The sequence below is a fragment of the Haliotis cracherodii genome, unplaced genomic scaffold, assembly GCF_022045235.1.
Source record: "Haliotis cracherodii isolate W230 unplaced genomic scaffold, xgHalCrac1.p SCAF_3, whole genome shotgun sequence".
Classification (NCBI taxonomy): Eukaryota; Metazoa; Mollusca; class Gastropoda; order Lepetellida; family Haliotidae; genus Haliotis; species Haliotis cracherodii.
Window position 1 is genome coordinate 36463132 of NW_027266286.1, and position 13053 is coordinate 36476184.

At 39.0% G+C, this 13053-nt stretch overlaps 1 protein-coding gene across 1 annotated transcript in view; it reads right to left on the reverse strand.

Annotated features, from left to right (window-relative positions):
• The window catches only part of LOC139474145 (EF-hand calcium-binding domain-containing protein 6-like), a 538680-nt gene that overhangs the window by 104725 nt on the left and 420902 nt on the right, over positions 1 to 13053 (reverse strand). The window lies entirely within an intron of this gene.

Consider the following 13053-nt stretch of genomic DNA (forward strand, 5'->3'; position numbering starts at 1 on the left):
TATACGACCATTGCTTCTAAATCCGATGGTGTTAAGAGAATACATGGTCCTGGAACATGTTATTGCATTTGAAATGATTTTATTGTGATTTGACATTAACCGTCTGTAGTACGACTTTCAGTGATAATATGTATGAGGTTTGGCGGCGCATTGTTTTTATTGGACCCTAATTACTTTATGATGACTTGGACTCTTTATCTCAGCTCCATAGCCGTGAGGCTGGAAAAGAGCAGCATGTAATTAATGAGGGTGGTTTATATAATTGAGGGAGAGAATACTAATTACCGTACTACAGGAAGAGACCTGTAGACGTAAGCACAGGGTTGTGTTTTAGCTGGCCGTTCGATAATGGCCGCCAGGAGAAGTGAGCTTTGACTGCGTCATCTAAAATAAATAATAAGATTCAGCAGTGTTATTTTCACGGGTCTGTTGAATAAACTCCCAGCGCTGCGGTCAATGTATCTTCTACTTGATCCTTGATACATCATTTTGGCATTCACAATATCTAGTATTTCAACGTACAAAAGAGCACTGTTCTAAAGCAATTTCACGGGAGTAGTTGTTACCTGTGCATTACTGTATTTTCCCAGTGAGTACCCGGATGATATAGCAGAAATCTAGACTTGTTCGCGACCTGTGCTCGCCATTCGTAAGCGCATTTTTATTGAAAGTAGAAGGACGTATGGTCACATTGATCAACAAAAATGAAATACAGTTTTGGAAATGTAGGTATATTTGTGTGGAGCATCGGTAATGGTGATGCAGTTTTGGTAAGTCACTTGCATGGTAATTGTGCGATCTTTGTGTACACTATTTTGACTTGCAACACAAAGTAAATATTTCATCTGAACATTGCTTATTTTACCGTGTGTATATGTTTACATTCAAAATGTAAACAGATTTCACTAAGGAAATTTATTAAACGCCTAAATATTCAGTTTATTTTACAAATTAACTGAAAAATATGTCCATCTTTATTAATATGATAACGAATTCCAAATATTTGTTTATGTTTAATATCATCACCAAGTACAGTTCTGTATTGTTTGGCTTCTTTTCTTAGCATAATTAATATATTGTGATATGTATAAGCTCTTTTTGATCGTCTTTATCATTTTTAGTCAGTCGGTTAAATAAATGAATGGACTATTCAGTCAATTTGTAAAATGACTGAAACATTTAGATATTTAATAAATTGCCTGAGTGAATCATATTTTACACATTGACTGTATCATATACACGCTTACAAAAGAAAATACTTGCGAAAACAACGTCTATCGCGCATCGAAAAACTTCCCAACCAAACGGAAAGGAACAAGAATGATTCTGTTCAAAGCTGCAGCGAATGAATGAAAACAAAATGCAAATATCATTATTACAACCTAACAAAGTTATAACGTATCTGGGAATATCAACATAAATGAACAATATCCATTGCGTCTGCAGCTGTACAAAAATACTTATTCGATGTTAAATGACTATGTGAGAATCAAATACTTTAATAATAATTATTTGGAAACAATATTTGGAATATATATGAAATATATTAAAATATTTAAATATATCTTTTTTAAACGTTATTTAAATGTATCGAATATTATAACCCATGTTTTTTGTTTCTTAACTGATCACCTAGTTTGTTTCAATTGTTTCACATAGGTGCCAAGTTGGCTGAGAAAGCCCACGTGACAACTATTTTTATAATGTCCACGGTTCTTTAAAACATACATTGAGTTAGATAACAATGAACAACCAGTCAGTGTATTATCGGTTACCCTTTGAACAAAGTATGTTGTTTTTACATCTGTACTTCACGCCATGATATGAGTGTATTGCCTAGGTTTAGTAAACCTACCTTCACATGTAAACACTTACTTTTGACATATCCACTCTGCAAGATAACAGTAATTAATCAATCAACGTATTTCCTGTTGATCCTTTGATGTCTGGGAATGATCAGTTGATTTACAAAAAAAGTAAAGCAACTGACCATACATCTCTTGCTGGGCTGCCGCGTGCATATCACATAACTCACATTCCACCTCACTTCAAACCTGGATTTAGATTGAATAATTACCCCAGGTACAAGAAAGACCAAATTTGAACCTTTATAATCTGAGTGGTGCTACAACTAAGTATACATGTTATAAATTCATTAACCGAGCAGCAAGTGAATTAGGACAAATACACAAGTGTAGGGTTATACCAGAAAATGTGGATGACAACAAGGGAGTAGTAATTGTATCATCCACGCAATCCGAAATCCGCAAATGCTTTCACTCATGGATACTTTTTTATTATTAAACTGTAACCATCAGGGGTATTTCAAAATAACGACATCCGATGAGCTTTCGCCGTTATTTGTCTGTTTGTTTAGGCTGAGGAAATTAATTACCATGCGCCCTTTGTTGAAATCTTCATAGATCACGGGTAACCAATCAGTTTTCAAAAATGCGTAAGCTTATTTAGCTGTCCTTGCAGATTGGTAGCCCAGTCTCTTGTCACGCTCAGTTGCCTTAACGAGCAAATTGACTCACGGCAGCTAGAAAGCCCAAGCGGAAATCCAAAGGTCGTATTACCTGAAGAATCAACCCTCATTTGCGAAATATCTACTGCTCTCAAAATTAAAGTCATAACTTTCTAACCAAGGATTACCAGTTGAAACATGTCGGTGGCTGAACATTCCCAGGGAAGACAGCCAGTGTCCACTCTGTGATTCTATCGCTGTGGGAGATGAATTGCATTATTTATTTCAATGTGAAGCTTTTCACCAATGGCGATATGAACTCTTAAATAAGCAATATCTTAAGTTTCCAAACATTTAAGAAAATTATGACCACTAACAGTGTAAGAAATCTAAAAGGCCTATCTAAATTCCTTAACAATATGTACAATACAATTGGTAAATTGTATTAGTATCCACATATCCTATTTTTATTATTTTTGTTAAATTGTACATAATAAAAATTGTAGATAATTGTATGTCATGTTATTCTAAGAATAAATGAGTTTGAGTTTCAGTCCGACACCCGAGAAGAAGCCAGAGATTAGTGCCCCTTTTTGAATAGTTTACAATCATGTGTTTTAGGGTTAGCCGTGTTGCCTTAAACATATTTTTATTTCAAAAGAAATGTGGATCGGTAAACAAGCAAAATTTGCTTATGTAATACCTCTCCAGGTAACAACTTAACAACAGCTGGATATATATAAGAGAGTGATGAACATAAACATACAAAATGCACAAATGAAATACACGAAGCCAATACACTGAAGCAAGTGGTGTCTGTGAAATAAGGTAATGCAGTTTTCCTTTACTACATGCATAAAATTAAGCTACTCAAACCTTTTGCTTTTGACAATGATGTCGTGAACTGATTTAAGAAGAGTCATGTTTGTAGAACTGATTAACTACTGCCATGTAATATCATTTTTAGACCATACCCATGTGTGTAGAAATACACAGTGTTTCTGATATTATCATATTTTTTGACAGTTATAGAAAAAGTGAATTGCATCTTCAAGGTGATATCCACGAGTGCAGTCTGGTATGTCTGATACATGTCGTCTAAACATATCAGCGTTTAAGTCACTGCATCCGAGCCTAAGGCGACAGTGGACAATTTGGCGTGATCTATGAAAATATTTGAAGTCAAATTTTTTATTAGTAATTGCATCAGAACGATTAATTAATGATTTGATTTCTTTTAATGAGCGAGCATTAGTTACTTCATCGGATAGAGGGTTCCGCAGGTTGATCATATCCAGAAGAAATTATTATTAAGCATAGGTCTGTGTTCTACATTTGATTGTTGGTATGTTGAATCTATTTCTAAGGTTATATTTGCTGTATTCAGAGAATTGAATATACACTTTTCAAATATTTTGGCTGAGCAACTTGTGAGTGCTACAGGTCTATAATTTGAGCATTCATGTTCATCGCTGACACTGACACCGCATCAGCCCGGCAGTGGACTTGACACAGTTGTTTGCGCACCGATTATATAACTCCTACAGACAGGGTGGGGTGGTTGTTTAAAGCGAAACGGACGACCCCGTCTGTTATCTAACAAATCCTGTGCGGCGCCTTTGATCTTTCCTCAAAACATACACCTTATAGTAGTAAACGACGATCAGGATGGCCTGGAAATAAACACAATTCTGTCTGCCCAGTGTATCCACAATTAACTAGAATGCTTCATATCCACAAATATATATATATAGAAAATAGATATTTGCCCACAGCAAATATTCATTTGCTTAATTGCATCAGTGTGGTTTATCAGAACATGTACAATGCTTTCTTACGCTTGGTGAGGCAGACTGAAATTGAACATTAGGATAACGTCAGCAGGGATAAAAGAGGTCATACCAAAGAACTTTAATTACTAGTGGAAAAGTCAGACATTCCGATCAACCACTACAAGGCCCGGCCGGATCTCAAGGTTGACCAGATCAACACCCCAAAGGAACATATCTACGTCAAACAAGGAGTCCCTTTCGTCATGGTGCACAAGAAGGGGGGACAGGACATCGAGTACGACATCACAAACTACACAGACTTGTACCACTTCTTTCGGAGTAGTGGCGTACCGACCTCAAACCACTTCGTCGCCAATACCGCCGCCCTCCTTGCCAAGAGTCTCTGCCAGAATCCCAACCCCCAGGATGAGAAGCTGACCAAGAGACTACTAGAAGGATACCGCCGCTAGACTTCTAGCCACACATGCTCGCCAGCCGACGCCGTGCCTTCCCACGCTTGCCCACCCAGCCAAACCCCAACCCCCTTAACTTTAATAGAATAGGCTGTAAACTTATATTTTTTTGGGGGGGGTGCACTTTTTAATTTAATCATTAAGCTTTTTTACCCTAATAGTATAAGTGCTTCCCCGTGTGCGAGATAGGCTTAAGTCGGAAAGCGCACGTTAAATCTCCGAGGTACTTATCTACCAGAACTTTATTTGCTGTTCTGGTCATACATAAATATATGTAAGTTACGTACATGGGGAGGCTAGATTATTTACAGCTAACAGCAATATAGTGCAAATATTATGTTCAATAAAAGAAAACGTTGATAGATCTATAACACACTTTTTGTACTATTAAGCAAACTGTGGACTTTTAAGACATTTTCGCTTATTGTTATAACATCTAGCTAACAAATCATGTCTATCTCTGAAATCCACAAGCATAGTTGCTGTCAAACCTAAAAAACATATTCAGGGAGGTCAGTTTTGACTTGCCTTGCACCTTAATGTGAGTTTATTTTTAAACTGTCAAAAGCGATTGTCCCTTCAATACTAGTATATGGCTGGAAGCTGTTTCTCGGATTGTTATGAGTTATGATGTATTTTATGATATTACTGGGGAATGTTCAAATTAGTTACTGTCATTTAATCCAACGTTCTTACTGTCAACTGTCTCAACAGGACCATAGGTTTGGTTATATATCTCCTCCCTGTCTCTATGTCTTAAGTTGTTAATCGGTAACTGCGGTCCAAATGTATCAACTTATTCATCTATTGTTGCAAACTTGTCTGATTTAAACATATCTAATTGATCATGAACTACTCAGTCAGTCAAGCACCTGTATCAGAAATGTAAAACTAGCCATGTTTCATGTAGTCCCAATATCACTGAAAAATGCCGATGAAACGTGACATATAAATTTACTCACAGACAATATATTTTTCGTGAGAGTGAAGCACAATTTTATTAAAGTTTTATTAACAATTTCATAAACTATAATAATATTAATATTAAAATTCATCATCACTTGCCAAGTTTATGAACATGTCCCCATTTGGGAGATGTCACATATAAACAAGGATTCGAACTAAGTTTGATCGTCTTTGACACTGAGCTTTATCACCACTTTGCCAGCAAACTGCAGAAGATTAACAGTGAGTGAGTGAGCATCGTTTCTATGTTTATACAAGAAAAGATGTTATGCCAAAAACGCTAACAGTAGTTAGTGAGTAAACTCACGACCTATCATGACCTGGTTGAGTGACTTCCTCCAATCAACGTGAAAGGATTACCCACAGAGAAAGAAAGGATTAAAGTCACCCATAAATTTTATCCTAACGTAGTACTCCAACTTCTAAATGTCTCTCAAAGAAGGATTAAAATCCTAAATATATCCTATCTACGTGGTATAGGTACTCTCTCACAACCTCTAATAATAAACTGTTACGTTTGGTATCCCCAGCAATATTCACTATGGTCATCGGGCAAATGTAAAGATCACAAACTCTAACGAGATTCTGTCTACATGGTCACACCCGGTGATTGTGAAGATCTCAAATTCTATCAACAGTCAGACAGCATGGCTGTTCATATTCATTTAAAACATCCTCTTATAATTAGTAGTAGTGTCCCACACAAAACCTTCTTTTATTTATTCTTTCAAAATACAAAACAGAAAGTGGGGTGTGGGGAAATGGGACATATTCCTACGTGAAATAATGAGACATTAGTAGTGGTGACGGCTATATCATAATTGTACTGTCTAAAGCATAAATTTGGCGAACGAAAAACGTTATATTTGCAATCAAATGGAGTGACTCGTGTGGTTAAATGAATATGTTCGCAATCCACAAACAATCATTTTATTAATGGCGAACATTTACCAACCCGCGACAATCGTGTCAACACGGTGGTTCCCCTAGCAATAAACTCGCATCTAAATTCACTACTGTTCTACTGTCGGCTAGCCACAATGACGGGACCCTAGTGGAATGGTTCATGCCATAAAAGTCTAACAACCGAACACTAATTAAGACGGGCCGACCTTGTATTTACGGTCTGGTGAACACAGCTCAATGGCCGCTCATTAACTCAAATTTCACATCTCACTGTTTTGTTTTATCTCACTATTCATTTGATAATTTTGTCAACTTCAACTGGAACCCGGTCCCGTGTTACACGTGTGCAACCCGTTGAGCACCCGTGTCACATGAGTGTTACACGCGTTCTCAACGCGTGTTAGGGGAATGAACTTTTAGGCAGTAGTGTATCTACTGGTGAAGCCCCCACCAGTCAGTTTACCTCTACTGCTGTCGCAAGATCATGGAGATCGTCATCCACCCACCTTTATGACAACAAATTCGTCCAGTGCAGACACAGATGTGGTCTAACTAATGTCACAGTGGACATTCCCGTGGTTGTGAATTTCCTCTTACACCTACGACAGGATAAAAACTTCCGACATGGAACCATTGAAGGATATAGATCCGCACTCCATTTCGTTTGCCAGCTTGATAGATTAATGACTGGAACACATCCGTGGCTTAACAGACTCATGCGAGCATTCAGCCCAGAGGATATTCTCATTCCCTAGATCTTCCCAAAATGGAATTTAACAGTCGTCCTGTCTGCTCGACTAGCCGCTCCATACGAACCTCTTGGAAACGCTACTCTTCTCCAAAAATCCCGTAAAGCAGTATTTTAACTAGCCATGGCCACTGCAGCTAGTGTTTCTGAACTCCACGATCTTGACTATTCCAGTCTCACTCATGCTTCCAACCGGACCTCGATCGCTGTCTACCAGACTTTATTGCCAAGAATCAGTCCACGGCTCCTGGTCCATTGGGTCACAGACATTATACTATTCCCGCCTTGGCACCTACAGTGGATCATCCCGATTGCCTCCTTTATCCTTTACGAGCTCTCAAGTTCTATCTTACAACCACTGATCCACATCGCCAAATGTCAAAGGCTTTATTCATCACATGCAAGACCCACTCGGTTGCTGGATGGCTTAAGATGACCATAGCAACAAGTTATCGGCAAGCACTAGATACTCCTCCTACTATGTTTTCTAGCTCTGCTCACGAAATCCAAGCTTTGGCAACAAGTCTGGTGTCCTGGTCATCCGTGTCCATTAAACAAGTCGTACCAGGATGCCAATGGGGGTCACACAATACTTTCACCAGTTTTTATTTGCCAGACTTACAGCAAGACTTGACAGAAAAAAAGGCTGTGTGATTTTCTAGTGTGGAATGTAAGGAATTCAAGGGCTACCTGTATTAGAACAGCTGATTAACAGATCTACCGGAAGTGACGTCACACCAGACCAGAGGTGATGTCAGAAGTCCTAGAAATGACATCAAAACCAGTAGGAATTGATGTCATTTAGAACCAGAAGTGACGTCATAACTGGAAGTTGATAAACCAGAAGTGATGTCACTCTCAGAATCTGAGACAAATGATGATCATTTCATGATTATCAGCAAATAATAAGGTACTTCAAGTGAAGGTATCGCATATTGACTGATATAATCGTAACACCCGATTTCAAGTCCTCTAAAAGAGATTCTAGAGTAATTACCTCTTGAAAGGGTTTGAATCTGGTAATACAGAAGAACTCATACAACAATTGCTGTCAACTACATAGGGGGTTCCAAGAGGCAGATCCTGCCTTATCCCTCTGGTATATTTTGGCAATGATGTAACAGAGGTTAAGGATTCGCAGGAATTATCAAACAATAGTTATCATTGTTAATAATTCTAAGAATACTACATCAGGAAATACTCCCACCCACCTCCATAATTCATCTGCTTCCAGTGGTGAGATGTTTTTGAAAGAAGTGACGTTTTTCCTGCCTTTTCGCACAGAAGAGCTGAAGAGCTACATGTGCCATTAGGGGAACAACTAGTTGTGGGTAGTTGACAGTGAAGAGGACTTCTGTTGAAAATCTGAAGATTTAGTAATAGTAATACAGGATTTATGGCTATGATGTGATAGAGGTAGTATTCTTAGAATCATTGTTTGATATTTCCAAATAACAACATCCGATGAGCTTCCGCCGTTCTTTTTGTCTGTTTCTTTAGGCTGAAGAAATTAATTAACATGAGCCCTTTGTTGAAATCTTCAGCAATCACCAATCAGTGTTCAAAAATTCGGAAAACAGATATTGCCACAAACTTTATTTCGCTGTCCTTAAAGAATTGACTCATGGCAGCTAGTGAGCCCTAGCGGGCAGTGTTGCTGTCCTTACAGAATTGACTCACGGCAGCTAGTGAGCCCTAGCGGGCAGTGTTAGACAGTTGAATAGAAGCCAGAGATTAGTGCCCCTTTAAGGCACAACTGACGAAGAACCTACCAATGTTCAGCCATAAACTCTGCCACAAACCTCTGTAGCCACAAGATACCACAGCCCTTGGGTCTACTACTACATAATGGAATGGAAAGGATTCAGTATGAATCCATTGGAGTTGGGATAGCACATGATAGATGCATGTTGCTTACCAATACCTTCAGCATTGTGTAATTTGCCGCCCATACATGATGATCTAAAGAGTATTTTTACATCATAGTTACTATATTTTTAATTTTCTAATTATAACATGCACACTAAGGAAGTATGGATAATTTTTATGTATGACATATTATTTGAACAAGCTAACTCTCTTTTCTTTAGTTTTCATGTAAAACTTCTCATAATAACGGATAATGGACACAGCCAACAATCCTAAACCTGAAACCATCATATGGAACTATCTCAAGGCATCCTAGGGCACCTCAGTCACAAAATCTATCAGTAAAGAGTGCCAAGACCAGCCAGCTAGATTCCACATCCAAATTCCCTGATGACAGCAGAAAGAACTTTACATCCTGTTTCCTTATATCAAAGAGACTCTATAATATTTGTTATTTACTATAATACCAGTTTAATATCATATATTGTCCATCTAAGCAATATTTTCTTTATTTTACAAGTTTGGGGTCCATATGTTCCAGACTGAAGGGAAGTTATCATGGTGTAACATTTATACTTAGGTTTTATGTAATAATTAGATCCACAACAAGGGCTTTTATAAGTTATCATGATGTAACATGTACACAAATTTTCATAAAATTATAGAACAGCAAGTAATAGGATCCAGGTAAAATGCAGATACAAAAGATTAGTTTCAGTTACAGCTTTTAGATAGCTACTAGCCTCAGGTAACAAGGGGGCGGTTCGGGTAGCCTTGTGGTTAAAGCATTCGCTCGTCACGCCGAAGACCCAGGTTCGATTCCCAACATGAGTACAATGTGTGAAGCCCATTTCTGGTGTCCCCTGCCGTGATATTGCTGGAATATTGCTAAAAGTGGCGTAAAACCACTACAGTGTTTAATATTTTATTTAAGTTAACCTGTCGTCACCTACTTTAGCTCATGAGCCCTGGATCTTGAAACTGTCCATGTGGGCTCCCCAACCTGAGTCAGATTTGTGCAGTGAAAAGGGGATGTTCGAGCGTCAGGAAGACCAGTGGAATACCCTTCATTACATGATTTCTCTGAGTTGAACACTTGCAATCCACTATCAGGTTGTGTGGCATCTGCACAAGAGAGACTAAGGTCCGAGATCTCAGTGAGTTGATCCAGCTTTGGAGTGAATGTAATCTCAATTTCTGTCTGCACATGTTGTCTTGGAGAGAAGTAAGGTTACCTAAAGGAGAGATCCACCATCAAAAAGAGCAAGTGGGATGGGCTGTTACAGTGTTGATCATCATCAATGCCTTGAAAAACTATCTTCCTGAGTTCAGAGACGTCTGAATAGTAGTTGAAATCAGGCCCCATTTAGGGGAGGAACTAGAAATGACTTGTTGAGTTGGGACTATGAAAACTGGAGAGTAGAAACCCTTGCTGTAATCGGAATCTTGTAGATACTGAATGGCATGTTTTTCTAGTAAAATCCTATTGGCCAAGTCGGCTGTTTCTAATTTGGTCGGGTGCGGTGGGGTAGCCTTGTGGTTAAAGCATTTGCTCGTCACACTGAAGGCCCAGGTTCAATTCCCCACATGGGCACAGTGTGAAGCCCATTTCTTGTGTCCCCCGCCATGATATTGCTGGAATATTGCTAATAGCGATGTCAAACCATACTCACTCACTCACTCTAATTTGGTCCCTTCCAGATGGAATTTTAAGTCTACTGGCCAGGATACAAGGAGAAAAGGATGTATGAAGTGTAGCTTGTATCCTTTTGTGACGATGTCAAGAATCAAACGGTTGGACGTAATCTGCATCCAACTTTCGGCATATGACAAAAGATGTCCTACCACTGGACACCACATCGGCATTATGGTAAGAGGTGGTAGACAAAAATCTGAGTCTGTAGACAAGTCAACAGGATCAGAAATGATGGGAGGGGAAGGTATGAAATCAAATACAGTGATCAACCAGACTTCTGGGTTTGGATAATCTTCGACTAATTCCCCTGTACCTGTAGTCCAACTGTCTGGGAGTATCCAATGGACATTGTGGTTACTCTTTTTCCGATGGTTGACTTGAAAGCAATCTTTTCCTGATGGTCCAAATTTCTTTCTGGTGCACTCTCTGAAGGTGGTGTCTCTCATAGACTCCCTTGGGCACTTGTACTGGAAGGCTGAGCTGTGAGCTTTTACAACCAATTTAATCACTGATACTTTGAAGAGAGTGGATCAAACCGACTTGGTCAGTTCTGATAGGGAGTGGTGTATCTCCTGAGTTTACTTCATAAGAGTCCGTGGCGGAAAGACATGGCTAACTCAAGCGAAAACCAGTTGATACCAGTTAGTGTCAGCTTTCGACAAGAGTCTGAGGCCTGGTTAACAACTTCACATGAGCACCTCAGCCACAGAAGTGTATGATGATCATGGGATGACGGAGCCAGGGCATGGCAACCCGCGATTCGAGCATCTGTGGTAATTAGGTCTCTTCAGTTTTGGGTTTCAAAATTGGCATGACATGATATAGTTGCTCTAATAATTCCGTGAAGAAATGGCCAGGTTCATATTCCCATTGTGGAGAATAATCTTCCACAATGTCTGACTCGGAATCCGTAGAGTCCAAGGTGAGAACCAATATGGAGGCATGGTGACGAGTGGTGTCGGTATGGTCCATGTGATCCATGCGGTCCTCGTGCTGTCCAATATCCAATGGTGATCAAGACTAGAATATGATATTTGCACATGCAGATTGTACTGTTGTGGAATAGGTGACAGTATCTGGACAGGTAGATTTGCTGTCAATAAACCCAATCTGATTGCTGACTGTAAGTGCTGTGCCTCTAATGGTAATGGTGGCTGCAAACGGACGCTTTCTTGAAGACCGTGCTGTCCCAGGATCTGTAACAGATAATGACTTGCTACCCATATGGGTATATGCGGGATATGCCAATAACAGATATGGTCTTGGAAATAATTCGAAAACAACTGTTCCAGCATGCTTATTCCACTTATTGACTTCTTGACAGAGTCAGTCAATGTGGTGAAGACCGCGTTGGAGAGGGAAGACAATTGATCACACCTAGATTCTTCAGTCCATTAACCATCATGGCACTTCCAGCAAGAAGCATGAGGATCCCCCAAGATCATAAACAGACCACACTGCTTGCATTTGACCGGCGAGGCCGATGACGCCATGCCAGATGCACAACACACCACCCAAGTTATGTGAGAAACAATTAAACAACTTTCCGAAGACGTCTTCACAAGTTAGTTGAATCACTTAACTAGTAACTAGCAAACACTGAAAACTAGCTGTGACAACACAACCAAGTGCTAGAGAAACGACACTGAGGAAAGTTTATGCTTATTGTGGGTACAACTAGTCAAGTGTAGTTGACAGTGAAGACGACTTAAGATTTTAGTTATAGTGTGATTTCCGCCAAAATACAGGATTAAGGCAATGATGTAACAGAGGTATGGTATTCACAAGAATTATATTGTTACATTTTGAAACAAAATGGCTGAGTAATGGCCATATGTTTTTCAATATAGATGCCATGAAGGCCATATTGAAAATCAAAAGAAAACATTTTGAACAAAATCAGGTGTCATCATTGGTAGTAACAAGCAGGTTGAGCATAAAATTCATTGTTACAGTAGCTTCTGAGGAGAAAATGTTTGCAAAGGATGACTCATGAGTTTCTGTATTTTCCAATATGTTTTCTGGCAGCCATATTTGATTTCTGAACAAGAAGCCTTACAAAAAAAAGATTTCAGAAGGCAAACTTGTGGCCAATTCTGATTTTGATCCCTTGAACAAACTTGAAGCCTTTACGCCATGTGAGCCAAAAATGAAAA